The 24,310-nt window shown below is 51.2% G+C and overlaps 1 long non-coding RNA gene across 1 annotated transcript; it reads left to right on the forward strand.

The window, feature by feature from the left end:
- The first annotated feature begins 1,106 nt into the window (after positions 1 to 1,106).
- On the forward strand, positions 1,107 to 16,534 carry LOC138762654 (uncharacterized). Its single transcript, XR_011357022.1, has 2 exons — positions 1,107 to 1,191; positions 16,260 to 16,534. It is a non-coding gene; the product is annotated as an uncharacterized lncRNA (long non-coding RNA).
- The last annotated feature ends 7,776 nt before the right edge of the window (positions 16,535 to 24,310 follow it).

Raw genomic sequence — 24,310 nt, forward strand, 5'->3', positions numbered from 1 at the left:
GAAAACTACAGAGCGTATACATGTAACAGAGAACTGTAAATGGCTAACGAATGTAAATGAACTGCAATATGAGAGAATAAAAAAGAAAATCAATAAAGTGCACAAGTAAGAGTCCTTAAATGAGTTCCTGATTGAGTTTGTCGTTGAGGAATCTGATGGTGGAGGGGTAGCAGCTGTTCCTGAACCTGCTGGGGTGAGTCTTGTGGCACCTACACCTCTCCTGATGGCAGCAGTGAGAACAGAACATATGCTGGATGGGTGAGGGACTTTGATGATTGCTGCTGCTCTCCAACAGCAGCGTTCCCTGTAGATGTACTCAATAGTGGGGAAGGTTTTGCCTGTGATGTCCTGGGCTGTGTCTACTACCTTTTGGAGGGCTTTACACTCAGGAGTATTGGTGTCCCCATACCAGACCATGATGCAGCCAGTCAACACACTTTCCACCAGTGAAGTGAGGACAGAAGAAGTGGCCACACAATATTTTATCTAATTCTTATTAAAGAGCTTGTACGAGGGCCAAAAATCACAGTGTTTAATAGGTTATGGTTCTATGAATATATCTAAATGCAATATTCACTCTGGCTTCAACTTCATGATATTAGTCATGAACCTTTCATAATCAATGAAATGAACAGAAGGGAAAATTTTGCTTGTTACTTTGAAGAAATAACAAGTAGGCTAGATAAAGGAGACACAGTGACAAAGGCCTGAAAATCCAAATACACATCCAATGTGTCACACATGAGTCTACTTAACAAGACAAAAGCTCATGGTCTCATAGGAAGCATACTAGCATGGGAAAGAGAATTGGCTGATTGCAGGAAGCAGAGAGTTGGAATACAGAGATCATATTCTGATTGGCTGCTAGGTGTTTGTTGTAAAAACACAATGCAGGAGAAACACAGCAGGTCAAACAAAGATTCATAACCACCTTTTCAGCCTTGAGCCCTTCATCAAGGGATGGAAAAATGTCAAGCAACCAAATAAAGAGGTATGTGGGGGAGGGGATGGGGGTAGGAGGTTGGGATCATGGTCACAAAGGTATGAGGTAATAGGGGGGAAGGGAGCAAGAGCAAAGCAGCAAGCGGGGAGGAGGAATGACTCAGTGAATAGAGAGGGAAGGGGGTGGAGAGTTAAGGGAAAGAAGACAAGGGGAAGGGAAGAGAGAATGGAATGTAAAGACACTTTCAGGTGGCCAAAATACCCCGATGTAAAGTGCGCCTGCGAGGCACACTTGGTAACCCTCCTCCGGGAGGGATAATCGCTGGAGCACTGAGGTCCCCCCAGTACTGAATGCAGCTGCCTGAAACCACCTGCTAAGTAGATGATAATCAGCTGGTGAGCCCCTGACAGCCCCCCTCCCTGCTGCCTCTGCCCCTCAGTGCCAGACATCAGGGCAGCAGGTGCGGGCTGTCAGCGCTGGGGTGGCAGTGCGGGCAGAGCAGTGGGATCAGTGTGGGGATTGACACGGGGCTATGGGGAGAGAGCAGAGCAGTGGGATCAGTGTGGGGACAGCCCACGCCAGCCACCCCAGCACTGACAGCCCAAAGGGACAGGAGCTGGAGTGTGCTCTGAGGCACCTCCCGTGCAGCTGTCCCTTTCAGGTGGCCAGTTCTGTGCTTTCAGCGCTGCCTCCTGAATGACCATTCCACAGGTGTGAATCCACTTCTGCGGGTGCATTCTTGGTGGAGAATGCACCTGAAAGCAGCTTTAGTTAGCAAAAAGCAGAGAAGTCATTAATGCCATCCAGCTGGAAAATGCCCAGATTGAAAATCAGGTGTTGTTGCTCCAATTTATGGATGGTCTTGGTGAAATAGTACACAAGGCCATGGATAGACATGTGAGAATAAGATTGTGATGTCGAACTGAAATGGTTGGCCACTGGGAGGTCCCAGTCACTGGTGCAGTCAGAGAGAAGGTACTCAGCGAGGCGATCTACCTGTCTGCACTCAGTCTCTTCAATGAAGAGAAGGCCACAAAGGGAGAACTGGATGCAGTAAATTTGTCCTATTGATACACGTGAAGTGTTGCTTCATTTGAAAAGCCTGTTTTGGGCCCTGGACTGTGGTGAGGGAGGTGGTACAGGTGCAAGGGTGGCACCTCCTGCAGCCACAGGGGAAGGTGCCGGGGGGGTGGGTGGGATGAGTACATGAGGGAGTGGTCCCTCTGGGAGGCAGAGAGGGGAGGAGAGGAGAAGATATGTCTGGTAGTGAGATCCTGTTGTAAGTTCCAGAAATTATGGAATGGATGCGGAGGTTGGTATACAAGGATGAGGGGAATCCTGTGTTTGTTGTATCTGGCGGCAGAGGGAGCCAAGGCAGAAGAGTCAGAAATGGAGGAGATGAAGATTTTCCAGCATTATGTTTTTACTTCCACCACAGTGTCTGAAGCTTTATGTATGATTTACTGCTGGTGGCATTCCACAGAGATCAGAATTGGAGCTACTTCTTTTTATGTTGTATATTAATGATTTAGATTATGAAATGGGGTGGCGGCGGCCCCAGTCCGGGCACAGGGAGAGCAGCAGCGGCCCCGGCCCCGGTCCGGGTGAAGGGTAGACGGCGGCGGCCCCGATACGGGCAGGAGCAAGGGGGAGACGGCGGCCCCGGCCTCGGTCGAGTGAGGCAGGCGGAGGCCCCGATACGGGCAGAGAGTTGGAGGCGGCGGCCCCAGTCCAGGCACAGGGAGAGCAGCAGCGGCCACGGCCCCGGTCCGGGCGAAGGGTAGACGGCGGCGGCCCCGATACGGGCAGGAGCAAGGGGGAGACGGCGACCCCGGCCTCAGTCGAGTGAGGCAGGCGGAGGCCCCGGTCCGGACAGGGAGTGGGAGGCGGCGGCCCCAGTCCGGGCACAGGGAGAGCAGCAGCGGCCCCGGTCCGGGCGAAGGGTAGACGGCGGCGGCCCTGATCCGGGCAGGAGCAAGGGGGAGACGGCGGCCCCGGCCTCGGTCGAGTGGGGCAGGCGAAGGCCCCGATCCGGGCTGAGAGTGGGAGGCGGCGGCCCCAGTCCAGGCACAGGGTGAGCTGCGGCGGCCTCGGCCCCGGTCCGGGCAGTATGGACCGACCTAGGAGGGGAGGCAGGCCCCTCCAGCCCGGGTAAGAAACCTGCATAGGAGAAGGCCACTCCGATATAAAACCTACGACCCAAGGACCTCGCTGCCACGTCCCAGCTTGCTTGGCCACGGCACACGAACCATGGGTGTAAAGGGTGGGGCCAGTACTGCGCGCACTGCACTCCACCTAAAAGCTCCTTTGCGCAGGCCCGAGGACAGGTCCACGTCCTCCCCCTCCACGTCCTCCCCCTCCACGTCCTCCCCCTCCACGTCCTCCCCCTCCACGTCCTCCCCCTCCACGTCCTCCCCCTCCACGTCCTCCCCCTCCACGTCCTCCCCCTCCACGTCCTCCCCCTCCACGTCCTCCCCCTCCACGTCCTCCCCCTCCACGTCCTCCCCCTCCACGTCCTCCCCCTCCACGTCCTCCCCCTCCACGTCCTCCCCCTCCACGTCCTCCCCCTCCACGTCCTCCCCCTCCACGTCCTCCCCCTCCACGTCCTCCCCCTCCACGTCCTCCCCCTCCACGTCCTCCCCCTCCACGTCCTCCCCCTCCACGTCCTCCCCCTCCACGTCCTCCCCCTCCACGTCCTCCCCCTCCACGTCCTCCCCCTCCACGTCCTCCCCCTCCACGTCCTCCCCCTCCACGTCCTCCCCCTCCACGTCCTCCCCCTCCACGTCCTCCCCCTCCACGTCCTCCCCCTCCACGTCCTCCCCCTCCACGTCCTCCCCCTCCACGTCCTCCCCCTCCACGTCCTCCCCCTCCACGTCCTCCCCCTCCACGTCCTCCCCCTCCACGTCCTCCCCCTCCACGTCCTCCCCCTCCACGTCCTCCCCCTCCACGTCCTCCCCCTCCACGTCCTCCCCCTCCACGTCCTCCCCCTCCACGTCCTCCCCCTCCACGTCCTCCCCCTCCACGTCCTCCCCCTCCACGTCCTCCCCCTCCACGTCCTCCCCCTCCACGTCCTCCCCCTCCACGTCCTCCCCCTCCACGTCCTCCCCCTCCACGTCCTCCCCCTCCACGTCCTCCCCCTCCACGTCCTCCCCCTCCACGTCCTCCCCCTCCACGTCCTCCCCCTCCACGTCCTCCCCCTCCACGTCCTCCCCCTCCACGTCCTCCCCCTCCACGTCCTCCCCCTCCACGTCCTCCCCCTCCACGTCCTCCCCCTCCACGTCCTCCCCCTCCACGTCCTCCCCCTCCACGTCCTCCCCCTCCACGTCCTCCCCCTCCACGTCCTCCCCCTCCACGTCCTCCCCCTCCACGTCCTCCCCCTCCACGTCCTCCCCCTCCACGTCCTCCCCCTCCACGTCCTCCCCCTCCACGTCCTCCCCCTCCACGTCCTCCCCCTCCACGTCCTCCCCCTCCACGTCCTCCCCCTCCACGTCCTCCCCCTCCACGTCCTCCCCCTCCACGTCCTCCCCCTCCACGTCCTCCCCCTCCACGTCCTCCCCCTCCACGTCCTCCCCCTCCACGTCCTCCCCCTCCACGTCCTCCCCCTCCACGTCCTCCCCCTCCACGTCCTCCCCCTCCACGTCCTCCCCCTCCACGTCCTCCCCCTCCACGTCCTCCCCCTCCACGTCCTCCCCCTCCACGTCCTCCCCCTCCACGTCCTCCCCCTCCACGTCCTCCCCCTCCACGTCCTCCCCCTCCACGTCCTCCCCCTCCACGTCCTCCCCCTCCACGTCCTCCCCCTCCACGTCCTCCCCCTCCACGTCCTCCCCCTCCACGTCCTCCCCCTCCACGTCCTCCCCCTCCACGTCCTCCCCCTCCACGTCCTCCCCCTCCACGTCCTCCCCCTCCACGTCCTCCCCCTCCACGTCCTCCCCCTCCACGTCCTCCCCCTCCACGTCCTCCCCCTCCACGTCCTCCCCCTCCACGTCCTCCCCCTCCACGTCCTCCCCCTCCACGTCCTCCCCCTCCACGTCCTCCCCCTCCACGTCCTCCCCCTCCACGTCCTCCCCCTCCACGTCCTCCCCCTCCACGTCCTCCCCCTCCACGTCCTCCCCCTCCACGTCCTCCCCCTCCACGTCCTCCCCCTCCACGTCCTCCCCCTCCACGTCCTCCCCCTCCACGTCCTCCCCCTCCACGTCCTCCCCCTCCACGTCCTCCCCCTCCACGTCCTCCCCCTCCACGTCCTCCCCCTCCACGTCCTCCCCCTCCACGTCCTCCCCCTCCACGTCCTCCCCCTCCACGTCCTCCCCCTCCACGTCCTCCCCCTCCACGTCCTCCCCCTCCACGTCCTCCCCCTCCACGTCCTCCCCCTCCACGTCCTCCCCCTCCACGTCCTCCCCCTCCACGTCCTCCCCCTCCACGTCCTCCCCCTCCACGTCCTCCCCCTCCACGTCCTCCCCCTCCACGTCCTCCCCCTCCACGTCCTCCCCCTCCACGTCCTCCCCCTCCACGTCCTCCCCCTCCACGTCCTCCCCCTCCACGTCCTCCCCCTCCACGTCCTCCCCCTCCACGTCCTCCCCCTCCACGTCCTCCCCCTCCACGTCCTCCCCCTCCACGTCCTCCCCCTCCACGTCCTCCCCCTCCACGTCCTCCCCCTCCACGTCCTCCCCCTCCACGTCCTCCCCCTCCACGTCCTCCCCCTCCACGTCCTCCCCCTCCACGTCCTCCCCCTCCACGTCCTCCCCCTCCACGTCCTCCCCCTCCACGTCCTCCCCCTCCACGTCCTCCCCCTCCACGTCCTCCCCCTCCACGTCCTCCCCCTCCACGTCCTCCCCCTCCACGTCCTCCCCCTCCACGTCCTCCCCCTCCACGTCCTCCCCCTCCACGTCCTCCCCCTCCACGTCCTCCCCCTCCACGTCCTCCCCCTCCACGTCCTCCCCCTCCACGTCCTCCCCCTCCACGTCCTCCCCCTCCACGTCCTCCCCCTCCACGTCCTCCCCCTCCACGTCCTCCCCCTCCACGTCCTCCCCCTCCACGTCCTCCCCCTCCACGTCCTCCCCCTCCACGTCCTCCCCCTCCACGTCCTCCCCCTCCACGTCCTCCCCCTCCACGTCCTCCCCCTCCACGTCCTCCCCCTCCACGTCCTCCCCCCTCCACGTCCTCCCCCTCCACGTCCTCCCCCTCCACGTCCTCCCCCTCCACGTCCTCCCCCTCCACGTCCTCCCCCTCCACGTCCTCCCCCTCCACGTCCTCCCCCTCCACGTCCTCCCCCTCCACGTCCTCCCCCTCCACGTCCTCCCCCTCCACGTCCTCCCCCTCCACGTCCTCCCCCTCCACGTCCTCCCCCTCCACGTCCTCCCCCTCCACGTCCTCCCCCTCCACGTCCTCCCCCTCCACGTCCTCCCCCTCCACGTCCTCCCCCTCCACGTCCTCCCCCTCCACGTCCTCCCCCTCCACGTCCTCCCCCTCCACGTCCTCCCCCTCCACGTCCTCCCCCTCCACGTCCTCCCCCTCCACGTCCTCCCCCTCCACGTCCTCCCCCTCCACGTCCTCCCCCTCCACGTCCTCCCCCTCCACGTCCTCCCCCTCCACGTCCTCCCCCTCCACGTCCTCCCCCTCCACGTCCTCCCCCTCCACGTCCTCCCCCTCCACGTCCTCCCCCTCCACGTCCTCCCCCTCCACGTCCTCCCCCTCCACGTCCTCCCCCTCCACGTCCTCCCCCTCCACGTCCTCCCCCTCCACGTCCTCCCCCTCCACGTCCTCCCCCTCCACGTCCTCCCCCTCCACGTCCTCCCCCTCCACGTCCTCCCCCTCCACGTCCTCCCCCTCCACGTCCTCCCCCTCCACGTCCTCCCCCTCCACGTCCTCCCCCTCCACGTCCTCCCCCTCCACGTCCTCCCCCTCCACGTCCTCCCCCTCCACGTCCTCCCCCTCCACGTCCTCCCCCTCCACGTCCTCCCCCTCCACGTCCTCCCCCTCCACGTCCTCCCCCTCCACGTCCTCCCCCTCCACGTCCTCCCCCTCCACGTCCTCCCCCTCCACGTCCTCCCCCTCCACGTCCTCCCCCTCCACGTCCTCCCCCTCCACGTCCTCCCCCTCCACGTCCTCCCCCTCCACGTCCTCCCCCTCCACGTCCTCCCCCTCCACGTCCTCCCCCTCCACGTCCTCCCCCTCCACGTCCTCCCCCTCCACGTCCTCCCCCTCCACGTCCTCCCCCTCCACGTCCTCCCCCTCCACGTCCTCCCCCTCCACGTCCTCCCCCTCCACGTCCTCCCCCTCCACGTCCTCCCCCTCCACGTCCTCCCCCTCCACGTCCTCCCCCTCCACGTCCTCCCCCTCCACGTCCTCCCCCTCCACGTCCTCCCCCTCCACGTCCTCCCCCTCCACGTCCTCCCCCTCCACGTCCTCCCCCTCCACGTCCTCCCCCTCCACGTCCTCCCCCTCCACGTCCTCCCCCTCCACGTCCTCCCCCTCCACGTCCTCCCCCTCCACGTCCTCCCCCTCCACGTCCTCCCCCTCCACGTCCTCCCCCTCCACGTCCTCCCCCTCCACGTCCTCCCCCTCCACGTCCTCCCCCTCCACGTCCTCCCCCTCCACGTCCTCCCCCTCCACGTCCTCCCCCTCCACGTCCTCCCCCTCCACGTCCTCCCCCTCCACGTCCTCCCCCTCCACGTCCTCCCCCTCCACGTCCTCCCCCTCCACGTCCTCCCCCTCCACGTCCTCCCCCTCCACGTCCTCCCCCTCCACGTCCTCCCCCTCCACGTCCTCCCCCTCCACGTCCTCCCCCTCCACGTCCTCCCCCTCCACGTCCTCCCCCTCCACGTCCTCCCCCTCCACGTCCTCCCCCTCCACGTCCTCCCCCTCCACGTCCTCCCCCTCCACGTCCTCCCCCTCCACGTCCTCCCCCTCCACGTCCTCCCCCTCCACGTCCTCCCCCTCCACGTCCTCCCCCTCCACGTCCTCCCCCTCCACGTCCTCCCCCTCCACGTCCTCCCCCTCCACGTCCTCCCCCTCCACGTCCTCCCCCTCCACGTCCTCCCCCTCCACGTCCTCCCCCTCCACGTCCTCCCCCTCCACGTCCTCCCCCTCCACGTCCTCCCCCTCCACGTCCTCCCCCTCCACGTCCTCCCCCTCCACGTCCTCCCCCTCCACGTCCTCCCCCTCCACGTCCTCCCCCTCCACGTCCTCCCCCTCCACGTCCTCCCCCTCCACGTCCTCCCCCTCCACGTCCTCCCCCTCCACGTCCTCCCCCTCCACGTCCTCCCCCTCCACGTCCTCCCCCTCCACGTCCTCCCCCTCCACGTCCTCCCCCTCCAAAGATGCTCACAAACTCAAGCTAGCATGCTGGAACATCAGAACCATGCTAGACAAGGCTGACAGCCACCGACCTGAACGTCGGTCTGCCCTCATTGCACATGAACTCCTCAGACTTGACATCGACATAGTTGCTCTCAGTGAAGTCCGCCTGGCAGATGTAGGCAGCCTCCAAGAACGCGGCGCGGGCTACACACTCTACTGGTCTGGCAAGCCTTCGGATGAACGACGCCTATCTGGTGTAGGCTTCATGGTCAAGAGCTTCATTGCCTCCAAACTCGAAAACCTTCCGACAGGCCTCTCGGACCGAATCATGTCCATGCGACTCCCACTTCAAAACAAGCGTCACATCACCCTCATCAGTGTCTATGCTTCAACCCTCCAGGCGGAACCAGGAGAAAAGAACAAGTTCTACACCGACCTGCGCAACCTCATCCAACGTACCCCTACAGCCGACAAGGTTGTCATCCTGGGCGACTTCAACGCTCGTGTCGGCAAAGACTCAGAAACCTGGCCAGGAATCCTGGGCAAGCATGGCGTCAGCAAGTGCAACGACAATGGGCGCCTCCTGTTGGAGCTCTGCGCAGAACAGCGGCTTGTCATTACAAACACCCTTTTTCAGCAGAGGGACAGCCTTAAGACCACCTGGATGCATCCCCGATCCAAACACTGGCACCTCCTGGACTACATCCTGGTGCGAGAAAGTGACAAACGAGATGTGCTCCACACCAGGGTCATGCCTAGCGCGGAATGCCACACTGACCACCGGCTGGTTTGCTGAAAGCTCAACCTTCACTTCAAACCAAAGCCCAGGAACAATAAAGCCCCCAGAAAGAGGTTCAATGTTGGAAACCTGCAATCAGACGAAGCGAGAGGAAACTTCCAGGCAAACCTCAAAGCAAAGCTCGACGATGCAACCCGCCTCACGGACCCGTCCCCTGAAACCCTCTGGGATCAGTTGAAGACTACCATACTGCAATCCACTGAAGAGGTACTGGGCTTCTCCTCCAGGAAAAACAAGGACTGGTTTGACGAAAACAGCCAGGAAATCCAGGAGCTGCTGGCAAAGAAGCGAGCTGCCCACCAGGCTCACCTTACAAAGCCGTCCTGTCCAGAGAAGAAACAAGCCTTCCGTCGCGCATGCAGCCATCTTCAGCGCAAACTCCGGGAGATCCAAAATGAGTGGTGGACTAGCCTCGCCAAACGAACACAGCTCAGCGCGGACATTGGCGACTTCAGGGGTTTCTACGAGGCTCTAAAGGCTGTGTACGGCCCCTCACCCCAAGTCCAAAGCCCGCTGCGCAGCTCAGACGGCAAAGTCCTCCTCAGCGACAAGATCTCCATCCTCAACCGATGGTCAGAACACTTCCAATCTCTTTTCAGTGCCAACCGCTCAGTCCAAGATTCCGCCCTGCTCCAGCTCCCTCAACAGCCCCTAAGGCTAGAGCTGGATGAGGTTCCCACCCTGGATGAGACATATAAGGCAATCGAACAACTGAAAAGTGGCAAAGCAGCAGGTATGGATGGAATCCCCCCAGAAGTCTGGAAGGCTGGCGGCAAAACTCTGCATGCCAAACTGCATGAGTTTTTCAAGCTTTGTTGGGACCAAGGTAAACTGCCTCAGGATCTTCGTGATGCCACCATCATCACCCTGTACAAAAACAAAGGCGAGAAATCAGACTGCTCAAACTACAGGGGAATCACGTTGCTCTCCATTGCAGGCAAAATCTTCGCTAGGATTCTACTAAATAGAATAATACCTAGTGTCGCCGAGAATATTCTCCCAGAATCACAGTGCGGCTTTCGCGCAAACAGAGGAACCACTGACATGGTCTTTGCCCTCAGACAGCTCCAAGAAAAGTGCAGAGAACAAAACAAAGGACTCTACATCACCTTTGTTGACCTCACCAAAGCCTTCGACACCGTGAGCAGGAAAGGGCTTTGGCAAATACTAGAGCGCATCGGATGTCCCCCAAAGTTCCTCAACATGATTATCCAACTGCACGAAAACCAACAAGGTCGGGTCAGATACAGCAATGAGCTCTCTGAACCCTTCTCCATTAACAATGGCGTGAAGCAAGGCTGTGTTCTCGCACCAACCCTCTTTTCAATCTTCTTCAGCATGATGCTGAACCAAGCCATGAAAGACCCCAGCAATGAAGACGCTGTTTACATCCGGTACCGCACGGATGGCAGTCTCTTCAATCTGAGGCGCCTGCAAGCTCACACCAAGACACAAGAGAAACTTGTCCGTGAACTACTCTTTGCAGATGATGCCGCTTTAGTTGCCCATTCAGAGCCAGCTCTTCAGCGCTTGACGTCCTGCTTTGCGGAAACTGCCAAAATGTTTGGCCTGGAAGTCAGCCTGAAGAAAACTGAGGTCCTCCATCAGCCAGCTCCCCACCATGACTACCAGCCCCCCCACATCTCCATCGGGCACACAAAACTCAAAACGGTCAACCAGTTTACCTATCTCGGCTGCACCATTTCATCAGATGCAAGGATCGACAATGAGATAGACAACAGACTCGCCAAGGCAAATAGCGCCTTTGGAAGACTACACAAAAGAGTCTGGAAAAACAACCAACTGAAAAACCTCACAAAGATAAGCGTATACAGAGCCGTTGTCATACCCACACTCCTGTTCGGCTCCGAATCATGGGTCCTCTACCGGCACCACCTACGGCTCCTAGAACGCTTCCACCAGCGTTGTCTCCGCTCCATCCTCAACATCCATTGGAGCGCTTACACCCCTAACGTCGAAGTACTCGAGATGGCAGAGGTCGACAGCATCGAGTCCACGCTGCTGAAGATCCAGCTGTGCTGGATGGGTCACGTCTCCACAATGGAGGACCATCGCCTTCCCAAGATCGTGTTATATGGCGAGCTCTCCACTGGCCACCGTGACAGAGGTGCACCAAAGATAAGGTACAAGGACTGCCTAAAGAAATCTCTTGGTGCCTGCCACATTGACCACTGCCAGTGGGCTGATAACGCCTCAAACCGTGCATCTTGGCGCCTCACAGTTTGGCGGGCAGCAACCTCCTTTGAAGAATACCGCAGAGCCCACCTCACTGACAAAAGGCAAAGGAGGAAAAACCCAACACCCAACCCCAACCAACAAATTTTCCCTTGCAACCGCTGCAATCGTGTCTGCCTGTCCCGCATCGGACTTTTCAGCCACAAACGAGCCTGCAGCTGACGTGGACTTTTTACCCCCTCCATAAATCTTCGTCCGCGAAGCCAAGCCAAAGAAAGAGATTATGAAATGAATGGCTTTGTGGTCAAGTTTACAGATAATATGAATCTAGGTGGAGGAGCAGGTAGTGTTGAGGAAACAGGAAGGCTACAGAACGACAGATTAGGAGAATGGGCAGAGAAGTGGCAATGTCAGAAAGTGTACAGTCATGTACTTTGGTAGAAAAGATATACAGGCAGACTCTTTTCTAAATGGGGAGAAAATTAAAAATACCCATATGCAAAAGGACCTGGGGGTCCTCATGTAGGTTAGCCTGAAATTTGCATGTTGAATAGGTGGTGAAGAAAGCAAATGTAATGTTCACTTTTGTTTCAAGAAAAATAGAATATGAGCCGGGATGGGATGTGGAGGCTTTACAAGGCTCTGGAATGAGCCAGGATGGGATGTGGAGGCTTTACAAGGTTCTGGTGAGACCTCACTTGGAGTTTTGTGAACAGTTTTGGGCTCCTGATTTAAAGAAGAATATGCTGACGTTGGAGAGGGTTCACAAGGATGATTCCAGAAATGAAAGGGTGCATTTGACGGCTCTTGGCCTGTACTTGTTGGAATTTAGGAGAATGAGGGGAAATTTTGAATGTTAAGAAGGATGGACAAAGTAGATGTGGAAGAGTCTAGGACAACCTTTTTCTTTCCATTCACATCCCACTTTAAGGAATCCCTATGCCATCAGTACTCAGTGATATGTAAGGGATTCCTTAAGGTAGGATGTGAGTGGAAAGAAAAAGGTAGAGAACCACTGAATTTAAATAATAATCTGCTATTCTCTTTTTCCTACCAAAGTGGATGACCTCGCATTTACTAATGTTGTACTCTATCTACCAGACCTTTGCCCACTCACCTAACTTAACTATATCCTTCTGCAGCCTCTCCACATCCTCTGTACAATTTGCTTTTCCACTCAATTTAGTGTCATCCGCAAACTTGGCTACACCACACTCTGTCCCCTCTTCCAAATCAGCAATGTAAATGGTGAACAGCTGCGGGCCCAGCACTGGCCCCTGCGGAACCCCACTTACCACCATATGCCAATCAGAAAAACACCCATTTAACCCGACTCTACCTTCTGCCAGTTAACCAATCCTCAATCCAATGTCAATATATTTCCCCTGACTCCATTCATCTGTATCTTATTGATAAGTCTCTTGTGCAGCACCTTATCAAACACCTTCTGGAATCCAAATATACAACATCAACCTGTTCCTCTCTATCTACCATATCCATTATATCCTCTAAGAACTCCAGCAAGTTTGTCAAACAAGACCTGTCCTTTCTGAATCCATGATGTGTCTGCCTGATGGAACCTCTTCATTCTAACTGTCTCACTACTTCATCCTTAATGACAGCTTCAAGCATTTTCCCGACTACAGATGTTAAGCTAACTGGCTGATAGTTACCAGTCTTCTGCCTACATCCCTTTTTAAAAAGTGGTGTGACATTTGCTGTCTTCCAATCTGCCGGGACCTGCCCAGATTCCAGAGAATTTTGGTAAATGACAACCAATGAATCAATTATAACTCCCGCCATTTCCCTCAGTACACTGGGGTGCATCCCATCAGGACCAGGAGATTTGTCCGCTTTCAGTCCTATTAGTTTGCTCATCATTATCTCTTTTGTAACAATGTTTTAATCGAGGCCCTCACCTCCCTTTGCATCCCTATCACCACTCTTTGGCATACTGGACACATCTTCCAGCATTAAAACTGACACAAAATATCTGTCCAATGCCTCAGCCATTTCCTCATATCAATTACCCTTTCTCATCTTCCAAGGGACCTATGTTGACTCTAGTCACCCTCACCCATTTTATATATTTATAAATTTTTTTGCTATGCTTATATTTTGTGCTAATTTACCTGCATAATCCTTCTTCCCTTTCCTTATTTTCCATTTAATTGTCCTTTGTTGCCTTTTAAAGTTTTCCAAATCCTTCAGTTTCCCACTGCTCTTGGCTACTTTGTACACATGAGCTTTTAATTTTATACCTTCCTTTACTTCCTTAGTTAACCAAGGCTGACTCTTCCCTCTCTTACTGCCTTTATTTTTAAAAAATAGGAATTTATTTTTGTTGAGCACTGTGAAAAATCTCTTCGAAAGTCTTCCACTGTTCCTCAACTGTTCTGCCAACTAGCCTGTGCTCCCAGTCCACGTTGACCAATTCCTCCCTCATCCTGTTGTAGTCTCCCCTGTTCAAACATAATGCCCTAATTTTAGTCTAACTATTGCACCCTCCATCTGTATGAGCAATTCAATCATACTATGATTGTTTTTTTTTCCAAGAGGATCCCTAACTACTAGATCGTTAATTTTACCCATCTCATTGCACAATACCAGCTCTAAAATAGCATTCTCCCTTGTTGGTTCTTTAACATTGTTGTTCAAGAAAGCTATTACAGATGAAGTCATCCTCCAGACTCCCTCGACCAATTTAATTTTCCCAATCTACATGGAAGTTAAATTCCCCCTTGACAACTGCTGTTCCATTTTTACATGCCTCAGTTATCTCTCGGTTAATTGCCTGTGCCACTGTGCTATTGTTATTTGGTGGGCGATAGACAACTTTTTCCCTGTACTATTCTTAATCTCTACCTAGATGGACTCAACATTCTACTCCTTAGATCTTATATTGTTTCTCACTATTGCCCTGATCTCATCCTTGATTAAGAGCATCACCCACCACCTTTACCATCCTGTCTATCTTTTTGTACTACCTTTCTAGAAGACACATGAAAGGGCATCCGCTTAGAACAGAGATAAATTTCTTCAGCCAGAGGATTGAAAATCTGTGGAACTTGTTGCAACGGGCAGTTGTGGAAGCCAGCTCATTGGGTGTATTTAAGGCCGAGGTTGAAAGGTTTTTGATTAGCCAGGACATCAAAGGTTATGGGGAGAAGACCGGGCAGTGGGGCTGAGAGGATCAGCTCACGATTCAGACTCGATGGGCTGAATAGCCTTTTTCTGCTCCAATATCTTATGGTCACTGTTGCCTTTAGTTATATTTTCATAGGTGTGTATATATGGTCATCTCGAGTACTTCGATGTTGGTGATGAAGTCGCTCCAATGAATGTTGAGGATGGAGCGGAGACAACGCTGGTGGAAGCGTTCTAGGAGCCGTAGGTGATGCCGGTAGAGGACCCATGATTCGGAGCCGAACAGGAATGTGGGTATGACAACGGCTCTATACGCTAATCTTTGTGAGGTTTTTCAGTTGGTTGTTTTTCCAGACTCTTGTGTAGTCTTCCAAAGACGCTATTTGCCTTGGTGAGTCTGTTGTCTATCTCGTTGTCGATCCTTGCATCCGATGAAATGGTGCAGCCGAGATAGGTAAACTGGTTGACAGTTTTGAGTGTTTGTGTGTCCAATGGAGATGTGGGGGGGGGGGGGTGCTGGTAGTCATGGTGGGGAGCTGGCTGATGGAGGACCTCAGTTTTCTTCAGGCTGACTTCCAGGCCAAACAGTTACCGCAAAACAGGACCTCACTGACAAAAGACAAAGGAGGAAAAACCCAACACCCAACCCCAACCAACCAATTTTCCCTTGCAACCGTGTCTGCCTGTCCCGCATCGGACTTGTCAGCCACAAATGAACCTGCAGCTGACGTGGACATTACCCCTCCATAAATCTTCGTCCGCCAAAGAAAGAGAAAGAAAGAATATATGGTCACCACTATAGTATTTCTGGTAGAAAGGAAAATTGTTAGGCAAGTTTCCCAATCTTGCTTTGCCATTTATGTTTTGATAGAAAATGGTCTTTGCACAAAGCCTTGTTTATGGCAGCTTCAGTGAAGTAAGTTTATGTCTGAAGAAATGTTGATTGAGTGAAGCATCAAAGCAGTGATGAAATTCATGGAATGACACCCAAATACAAGTCAGCTCCTCAGAAGAGGAAGTATTGGTCCCCTAAAAACAAAGTTGGCTTACAAGTAAAGATTGAATGTGTTATCAAAGCAGAATCATGATCCAAATCATCCAATTTTTCAATTTAAAAAAATGGGCCAGTTATGCATTTTCGAAGAATATATGTGAGGAATCACATTTATACAATGAAGAAATCTACACTGAAGACCATCTTTCTTCAGGAATTTATATTCCAAAAAGCATTTTCATTTTATATTCTTTGATCCCCCTTTTGTTAATATTTTCCAAGCATTATACAATACAACTTTTTAAACATGATCTGTTACATCAACCAATGTATTTAAATTAAGTGGTCAGGTTAAATTATCCAGTTATTAATGAGCTAATGATTTGGATTTTATAAATATGGAATATCCATCAACACTCAAGTTATGAGTGTGCAATTTAGAGTATTTCCTAATGTGCTGTATCGATATTTATTTATATCGATGAAATACTGGTCCTGCATATTTATTATTTGTCTGTATGTATGTGATGTCTGGTTGTGGGTTGTGTGTGTGCATGTTTTGGACCGGAGAACGTTGTTTTGTCGTGTTGTACTTGTGTAATCAAGATGACAATAAACTTGACTTGATTTAGACACAACCTTGCGTATTACAAGTAATATTCTAGAAATGGGCACAAAAATCTCAGTCGACGCACAACTTGGAGGGAGTGCTTCTTTTGGATAAGCATCAAAAGGTTCCTGCTGCACTCTCAGGTGTCCATAACAGCTCCAGTGGCATGATTTCAAAGAATTTTCCCTGGTTTTCTAGCCAACATTTCAATATTTATCCCTCAATCAATATTATTTAAAACACATTATATTTTTATATTTTTCTTATGCCACAGAAGGAGATTATTTCAGCTCGAATGAATGCCAATCATACTTTTGTGGTGGCCCTTTGCAGCTCCCCCACGGGGCCTCACAAAATGAAAGACGAACACGACGATCCAGCAGGCTGCACGAGGCCCGCAGTTGGCCACAACCAAGAGAGCTTAACTGGTCTATCAGGGAATGCGGATCAAACACACACATATCAGGGGCTGAAAGGGTTTTGACCATACCCCTCAGCTTGAGGATAAAAGCAGGGCTGTGAGCCCAATAAAGCTCAGTGTCAACTATACTCAACAGGGTTCATGTCATTCTTTCTGGGAACAGTGTGTTCTTTCTGAGCTAACTTGTATGCAGTTATAACTTTTCCTGTGCTATAGGCTCCACAGAGCCATAGCTTGTAGCAGCTAGCTACATTTTCATTTTGCTGTAACATATTACCTCTTCATTATTGCAGTGAGGTTAAAAAAAACCTCTGAAATGATGGAACTCTGAAATAAAAGCAGAAAATGTTCAGCCGATCAGGTAGCATCTTCAGAAAAAAAAACTAATTTTCCCAATTTCCATGGAGGATTTCTGACTTAAATCATTAATTGTTTCTCTTTCCACAGATGTTGCCTTATCCTGCTGAGTGTTTGCAAAATTTTCTGTTTTAATTATCTGGTTTTAGGAACTTGCCATGATTAATTGGTTGCTGAATTACATATCCTCAGTGCCTATCCTTCCAAGGTGCTTGATTGGCTGAAATCAGGTTGGAAACCAATAAAGAAAGGAGATTGAAAGGATTTATACAAAATCAGGTCTGTCTTTCTTGTATATCTCTCCATAATAGTCAAAATTCCACAATGTCAATTTGCATTAAAACAAATTAGTGAGCACGGTGCAGGGCCTTTGGCCCACAATGTTGTGTCGACCCATATAAACCCATCCACAATCAAACTCTTTGCTCCCTGGAGGGGAGTCACGTGATGGAGTAGTGGCTGGTCAGGTGGAAACGGCCCTCTCCAGAGAAAAGAAACAAAATTTTTAAAAAAGTGCTCATAAACATAAAATACAGGAAGAGAAAGATAAAGTTACAGAGAAGAGACAGAAGATGGCACCCAAAAGAGAAAAAGTAAGAATAACAGAGAAAAGGGAAGAAGGAAAATCACTGGAGAAGAAAGAAGGCGGCCTTACCTGCACATCGGAGCAGAGAACCACCATGGAGAGGAGTGACCGATCTCCGGTGTTGGTGAGTCTCCAGAGGAGCGGTGTCCTCCCAACCAGCGGACTTCAAAAATGGCTCTCAGAGCCAAGAGGTGCGCAACTATGCATGTGTAAAGAGTTGCGCATGTGTAGTACACAAGTAAAATAAAAGGTTAACGCCAACGGGAAGTGGACTCAGCTGAGGAGCGGACAGCTGAGAGATACCCAGTATCAGGGCGTTCGGCTGTGGGAAGTAAACAAGAAAGAAGAGTGGTGAGAAAGAGAATGAAGGGCTGGAAGAGGGTGAGCAGCAAAGTGGCGACCGACAGGGGGACAACCTGTGGCAGTAGACCCAGCAGCGGGTCGACCTGCAGGAGGGGGCCCAACAACAGGAGACACACCAGCTGGAGGCCCAGCAAAGTTACAGAAGCAGCTCACCAGAGAAGGATGAAGATACAAAGATACAGAGAGAAGAAGATGACACAGACATAGATACAGACACAGAAGAGAAGGAAGAAGAAGACCAAGAATTTCAAAGGAAAGAAGAAGGTAAAATAGAAGGACAAAGTTTAGATAAAGCCTTTCTCAAATAATAAATGAGGTCATTCTTTTAAGAATGGCTATCATTAGAATTTAATTCAATCAAAAGAAAAATGAAAAGAGCTGAGGACAGAATGCAAAGCTTAGAGTTGGTCATGAGTAGAAAATGTGGAGGAACGATAAGCTGCCGTAGAAATGGAGATAAATTATTTAAGAGGGAAGTTGGAAGAGAGCAAAAAAAAATTAAAAAGACAAAATTTATTGTCACAAAAATTGACGTATTGGAAAACTACAGTAGGCGAAACAACATAAAAATAGTGGGCCTGAAAGGCAAAGAAGGGTCAGATATGAAGGAATTTATAAAAGGATGGATCCCGAAAGTGCCGGGAATGACAGATTTACATGAAGAAATAGAAATCGAAAGGGCGCATAGAGCGCTGGTACCGAAACCGCCACCACATCAAAAACCAAGATCCATATTGGTAAAATTTCTAAGATGTACGACAAGAGAAAACATACTGAATCAGGCAAGAAAGAAGGTTAGAGAAGACAATAACCCATTGGAATATAAGGGACAAAAAATATTTTTTTTTACCTGGACATAAGCTTCAAATTTTTAAAGAGGAAGGAATTCAACATGGCGAAAACAATCTTATGGAAGAAAGGGTATAACTTTATATTAAGACATCCAGCAGTACTCAAAGTATTCATTACTGGGGAATGGAATAGACTGTTCTCGGACCCAAAGAAAGCGCAAGAATTTGTTGAACATTGACAGGACAGGAGGAGAGGAGGAGGAGTGACAAGAAGGATGACCGGCAAGAAAATAAACAAAAATATGTAAAAATATAAAGATAATGTATATATAAAGATTTAAAGATGGATAAAAGGGGAAGGAGGAAAAAAGAGAGAGGTTATGTATAGGAAAATAGTGTTCTTTGGGGGGGGCTGGAGGTGGGAGAATAATGATCTCTGTGAAATCAGTTGACGCTTGCAAGTAAGTTCGCAAACCAAATGGAAAGGGGAGTTGTGGTTGCAATCCAAGGAGGGGAGGATCATTTGGGGTTAAAGGGTTATTGTTTGTGGGGATTGTTGGGGTATTTCATGTCTTAAATGCGCTGTCATATATCAAGATTAAAAAGGAAAACTTAAAAAGCAGTAATGGAAAAAAAGGATGGAGGTGGTGAAGAAGCGGAAAAGAAGTGAAAATAAAGATACAAGTTGCCCACGTTGTACTATATGACTATAAACATTAATGGAATATATAACCAAGTTTAAGTGTATCCCATTGGAAAAGAAAAACCATAATTTAAAAGACAAAGTTACAATTATTGAAAAAACCTGGGAACCAGATATGGAACATAACAGAAAGAGCAGGCCTCGGACCACCACCACCTAAAAAGATGAGATAAACACGACCAGATTTAATGTGAATAAGAAGATGATGCGTCTTTTTTGTTTGTATTCCTTTTATATAAAGATATTGTTTTATTGTATTTTATATGTCCAATATTTACTGTTTTTGAAGGGGGTGGGAAGGGGGAAGGGAGGGATAATGGGAAAAAAGTGAAGATGTCACTGTGAATATTTAAAGAGATGCATCTGTAACTATATTGGTTGATATGGTTCATAGTGTGATAAATAAAGAATTACAAAAAAAAACACTTCGCTCCCTCACAATTCCCTATTTTTCTTACATCCACATGTCTATCCAAGAGCTTTTTAAATGTATTTTTTAAATATTGTACTTTTACCTGCATTTATGGGAGATAACTAATTTTCATTAGATTTTGCTTTGGATTCATTTGAACCCTGATATTCAGAAAGTATGTACACACTTTTCTATATTATTTCACAAGCACCAAGTCACTCCTTGACAATAATTGTCATTGGCATCTGGTTTTCCCTGTCACACTTTCTTAATAGTACATTCCATGCATAACTTGGTCATGACTGAGAACAGAGGTCAGTAAAATAATCTTTGAGTAACTACTAGTTCAGCCTAGAGTGCTGACAGACATCTGTTCCAACCAGGCAGGTCTTGCTGGGTCATCCAAACTGACCCAGTCTATGGTCCCACTTGGGATCATTCTCTGCCCAACATATTCTCAAAGCTGATTGTTACATCTGGAGCCTGTTAAATGGACACCAAGATCCATGTTGATTTACTAGCTACATTTTAAATAGATTCGTTTTTTGACTTCTGCATTAAAACAAATTCCAAATATTGTGTTTCAGAAAAGGCATAAATAGAGCAACTCTCCCAATAAAACTGGTCTTGTGAAGAACAATTTAAATACAGTATCAGAAATCCTTCATTGTTATTGCATGTGCAATATATTTTAAATTGAACTAAAATAACACAAAAAGTTTTGATGCTCTCTGTTTTTCTCTCCCAAGATCTGCCTGGCCTGCAGAATATTTGCAGCATTTTCTGCTTGCACAAAGAAATCTGATGGCAGAGGGGAAGGAGCTGTTTTTTTAAAAAAAATCTTTGGGCATTTGTCTTCAGGCTCCTGAATCTCCTTCCTGATGGTTGCAGTGTGACGAGGGCATGGCCTGTGTGGTGAGGGTGCTTTCTTGAGACACTGCTTCTTGTAGATGTCCTTAAAAGAGTGAAGATTAAGGTCCATGATGGTGCTGGCCGTGTTCACAACTCTCTGTAGCCTTTTCCTATCCTGTGCATTGGCACCTCCATACCAAACAGTGATGCAACCAGTCATAATACTCTCTATGACACACCTCTAGACATTTGTAAGAGTCATTGGTGGCCTAACAAATCTCCTCAAATTCCCAACAAAATATAGCCACTGGCAAGCTTCTTCGTGACTGCATCAACATTAAGGCCCCAGGATAGATCTTTCGAGATGTTGACACCAAGAAATTTTAAGCTCTTTACACTTTCCACTGTTGACCTCTTAATGAGGACTGGTTTGTGTGCCCTTCCTGAAGTCCACATTCAGTTCCTTAGTTTTGCTAATGTGGAGTACAAGGTTGTTGTTGTGACACCACTGACATCACACCTGTATGCTTCCTTATTGCCATCTGTGATTCTGCTGATGGTCGTGGTATCATAGGCAAATTTGTAGATGGCATTTGAATTATGCCTACGCGCACAGCCATGGATGTTTAGTGGGTAGAGCAGAGGGCTAAGCTCGCATCCTTGAGGTCTGCCTATATTGATCATCAGTGATGTTATTTCGGATTTGTACTCACTGTGGTCTTCCAATGATGAAGTCAATGATCTAATTGCAGACGGAGGTGCAGAGACCTAAGTTTTGAAGCTTGCTGACCAGTACTAAGAGGATGATTGTGTTGAAATCTGGTTTACAGTCGATGAAAAGTAGCCTGATACAAGTGTTACTATAGTCTAGGTCAGGGGTGTCAAACTCAAATTCACCGAGGGCCAAAATTAAAAACTTGGACTAAGTCGCAGGCTGAACTAAATATTTATTGAAAATTTTCAACAACATCTGCATGTTTTCTCTTCTTTCAACATATGTAATGTTAAACTTTAGGATATAACTTTAGGAGGATAATGTTACAGGTCAGGAGTAGGTAGCTCAAGTTCACCCTTTGCTTGACCTGAGGGAAACCTATTTGGTCCCTGTGGAGATGTAGTCAGCATTCACAGGCCGTGTCCATTTTGGCCTGCATCAGGACTCAGCATTTCCTGCTCACTCCTCAGGCTCTAGGCCTCTATTCACCCTCGACCCACCATCCCTCTACCTGACCAGTCCTTTACCCAACCTCTACTCACCCCTCACTCCACTCGCTCTGCCTCTACCCACCCCATCCTATACACGCCCCTCTACTGCCTCTCCCCTCAACCTGTTCCTCCCTCTACCCGTCTCTCACCCTCTAATCACCCCTCCCCTACTCGCCCTGCCCCTCCCCTTTTACCTCTTCCCTATCCACCCCTCCTTCTACTCATCCCTCCCTCTAACTGCCCCTCGCACCACCATAACTTCCCCTACCCATTACTCCTCACCTACACCCTCTGCCCACCCCTGCTTACCCACCCACTCAGGCCCAGCGCGCTGCCGATCAGCCTTTGCGGACAGCCACCATCTCTCTCTTCACGTGCAGGGCCGAACCAGCCGTCCCTGGGGTCCGCGCGGATGCAAGCGCTGAAGGCCGTGGCGACCGGGAGAAGTGCGCTCGCGCTGTGGAAGGGCCGTCCGGTGCCAGTCACGCAGGGCTCGCGCTTCCCGGGGGCCGTGTGCAGCCTGCCATGCCCATCGCGCCGACAGGAAATCACAGGCGCTCGCCCATTGGCCGCACTGCTCAACAGGTGGGAGAAGTGACTGGTTGTGCGGGGAGCCTTCCAACTGGCTTGCCGGCTGATGACATCGACAGACTTCTCGTGTTACAATTTCTTGTGTTACAATGGGGAAGGATGTGCAATGAAGGGGGAGGATGGTGGGGGGTGACATTACCAAAAAACAGCATCGGCTCTCGCTGCAGGGCGGGCCACCTCTAATACATTTTTGAAATGATCTTGCGGGCCAAATATAATTATATTGCGGGCCAAATTTGGCCCGCAGGCCAGAGTTTGACATGTGTGGTCTAGGTGATCCAGAGCCAGTGAGATTGCACCTGCTGTGGAGCGATTGTGACAGTAGGCAAATTGCAGTGGGTCCAGGTCTTTACTTAGATAAGTTAACTCTGGCCATGACCAACCTCTTATAGCATTTCATTACGGTAGATGTGAATGCTACTGGGCAATAGTCATGGAGGCAGCTCACTCTGCTGCTCTTGGGCACAGGTGTGATTGATGCCATTTTGTAGTAGGTGAGAACCTCCAAGTTCAGCAAAGAGAGGTTGAAAATGTCTGAAAACACTCTGATTAGTTGGTTGGCACAGATTTTCAGTACCCTGCCATGGATGCCATCAAAAGTTTAAAAGGTTAGATGCTAAAAGGAGGTTTCCTTTATGGTTCCAGGAGCCATACAAGAAGGGATTTCTTCTCCAAAAGGTGAAAATTACTTGGAATTCTCGACCACAGAATTGTGGAGACATGAATTAAATATATCCAGAGTGGAGACTAACAAATATTTCAACTGTAAGGGAGCATTAGAGATGCATAAAAAAACTGGAACAGTGATGTTGAGTTGGATCCAATGTTGGATCAGCTGTGATCTTACTCAATGTTAAAGCAGGCATGGGAAACCGACTGAAGATGGAAGGATATGAACAACTGCATCAATGATGCAAGATTACAAATTTGGAGGGAATTTCAGTTGGACAGAGGTTATAAAACAGTCTGGCTGTACCCAAGAGAGTAGTTGGGAAGTCAGATGGAATTAGTGATGGATGGGGTTCAAGAGGTTTTGCCGGTTGATGAAAAACTCTGGCTTTAGCTTTCAAAAATTTTGGCCAACATTATAATGGTGTTAAACAAGAAAATATGCTGATGCTGGGGTCAAGTACAATAGACAAATGTGCTGGAGAAACTCAGCAAGTCACACAGCATCAGTAAAGGGTAACCAACATTTTGGGCCTGGATGAATCTGTGTACATAACATTATATGGTTTCAACTAAATAGGAAATGCATGAATATACTGTGTCGCAGACCAGTGTGGAAAACAAAAACGATGCATGACATAAGCGACTGAACCATAGGGTAATACACTTCTTCAGTCACAATGTGCTTTAAAATTAAAGATTGTATGAAGAAATGGTGGAAAGCAGAAAAGAGAAAGAAGACAGCTATTTCATGGCCCAAAGTACAAGAATTCAGATTGTCGGCAATAAATCCAATGCTGCATGGTTGACATTCTTCATTGACTATTAAGCAACATTATATACATTTGCATGCACACTCTGCTCTTAACCTCAATTGCAATAATGCTATTCAAAAAATATTCAAACAAAAAAAATGCAAAAATTTGTAAAATGGTGCCATCTCCAGACTGATGGCAGAACTACACTTGTTGGGCCAGTTCAAAAAGTGTTCAATTTTTTTCTAAACTGGAGCCAAAAGAATATACAGCTGTAAGAACTCAGTAGGTCAAGGAGCATCTGTGGAGGTAGAAGAGATCTGCTGCCATTTTAGGTTGTGACCCTGCATCAGGATTGGGAAGAAAGCTGGCTAATATGAAGGGGAGGGGTGGAAGAGGAGCTGAAAGGTGATTGATGGAACCACAAGAAAGAGAATGAAAGGCAGATGGAACCATCTGGCTTCCTTTCAACCCATTTTCACTTACTGACCTTCCAAATACAGCAACTTTTCCTCCTTTGAACCCTAACAATTTGCATCAGTACTTCATTGGCAACGGCAGCTCAGTGAGGAAGCGCTGAAAGCAGGAGTTCTATTGGTAGGGCGCTAATGTGAAACCT

The sequence above is a fragment of the Narcine bancroftii genome, chromosome 5 (genome assembly GCF_036971445.1).
Source record: "Narcine bancroftii isolate sNarBan1 chromosome 5, sNarBan1.hap1, whole genome shotgun sequence".
In the NCBI taxonomy this organism is placed as follows: Eukaryota; Metazoa; Chordata; class Chondrichthyes; order Torpediniformes; family Narcinidae; genus Narcine; species Narcine bancroftii.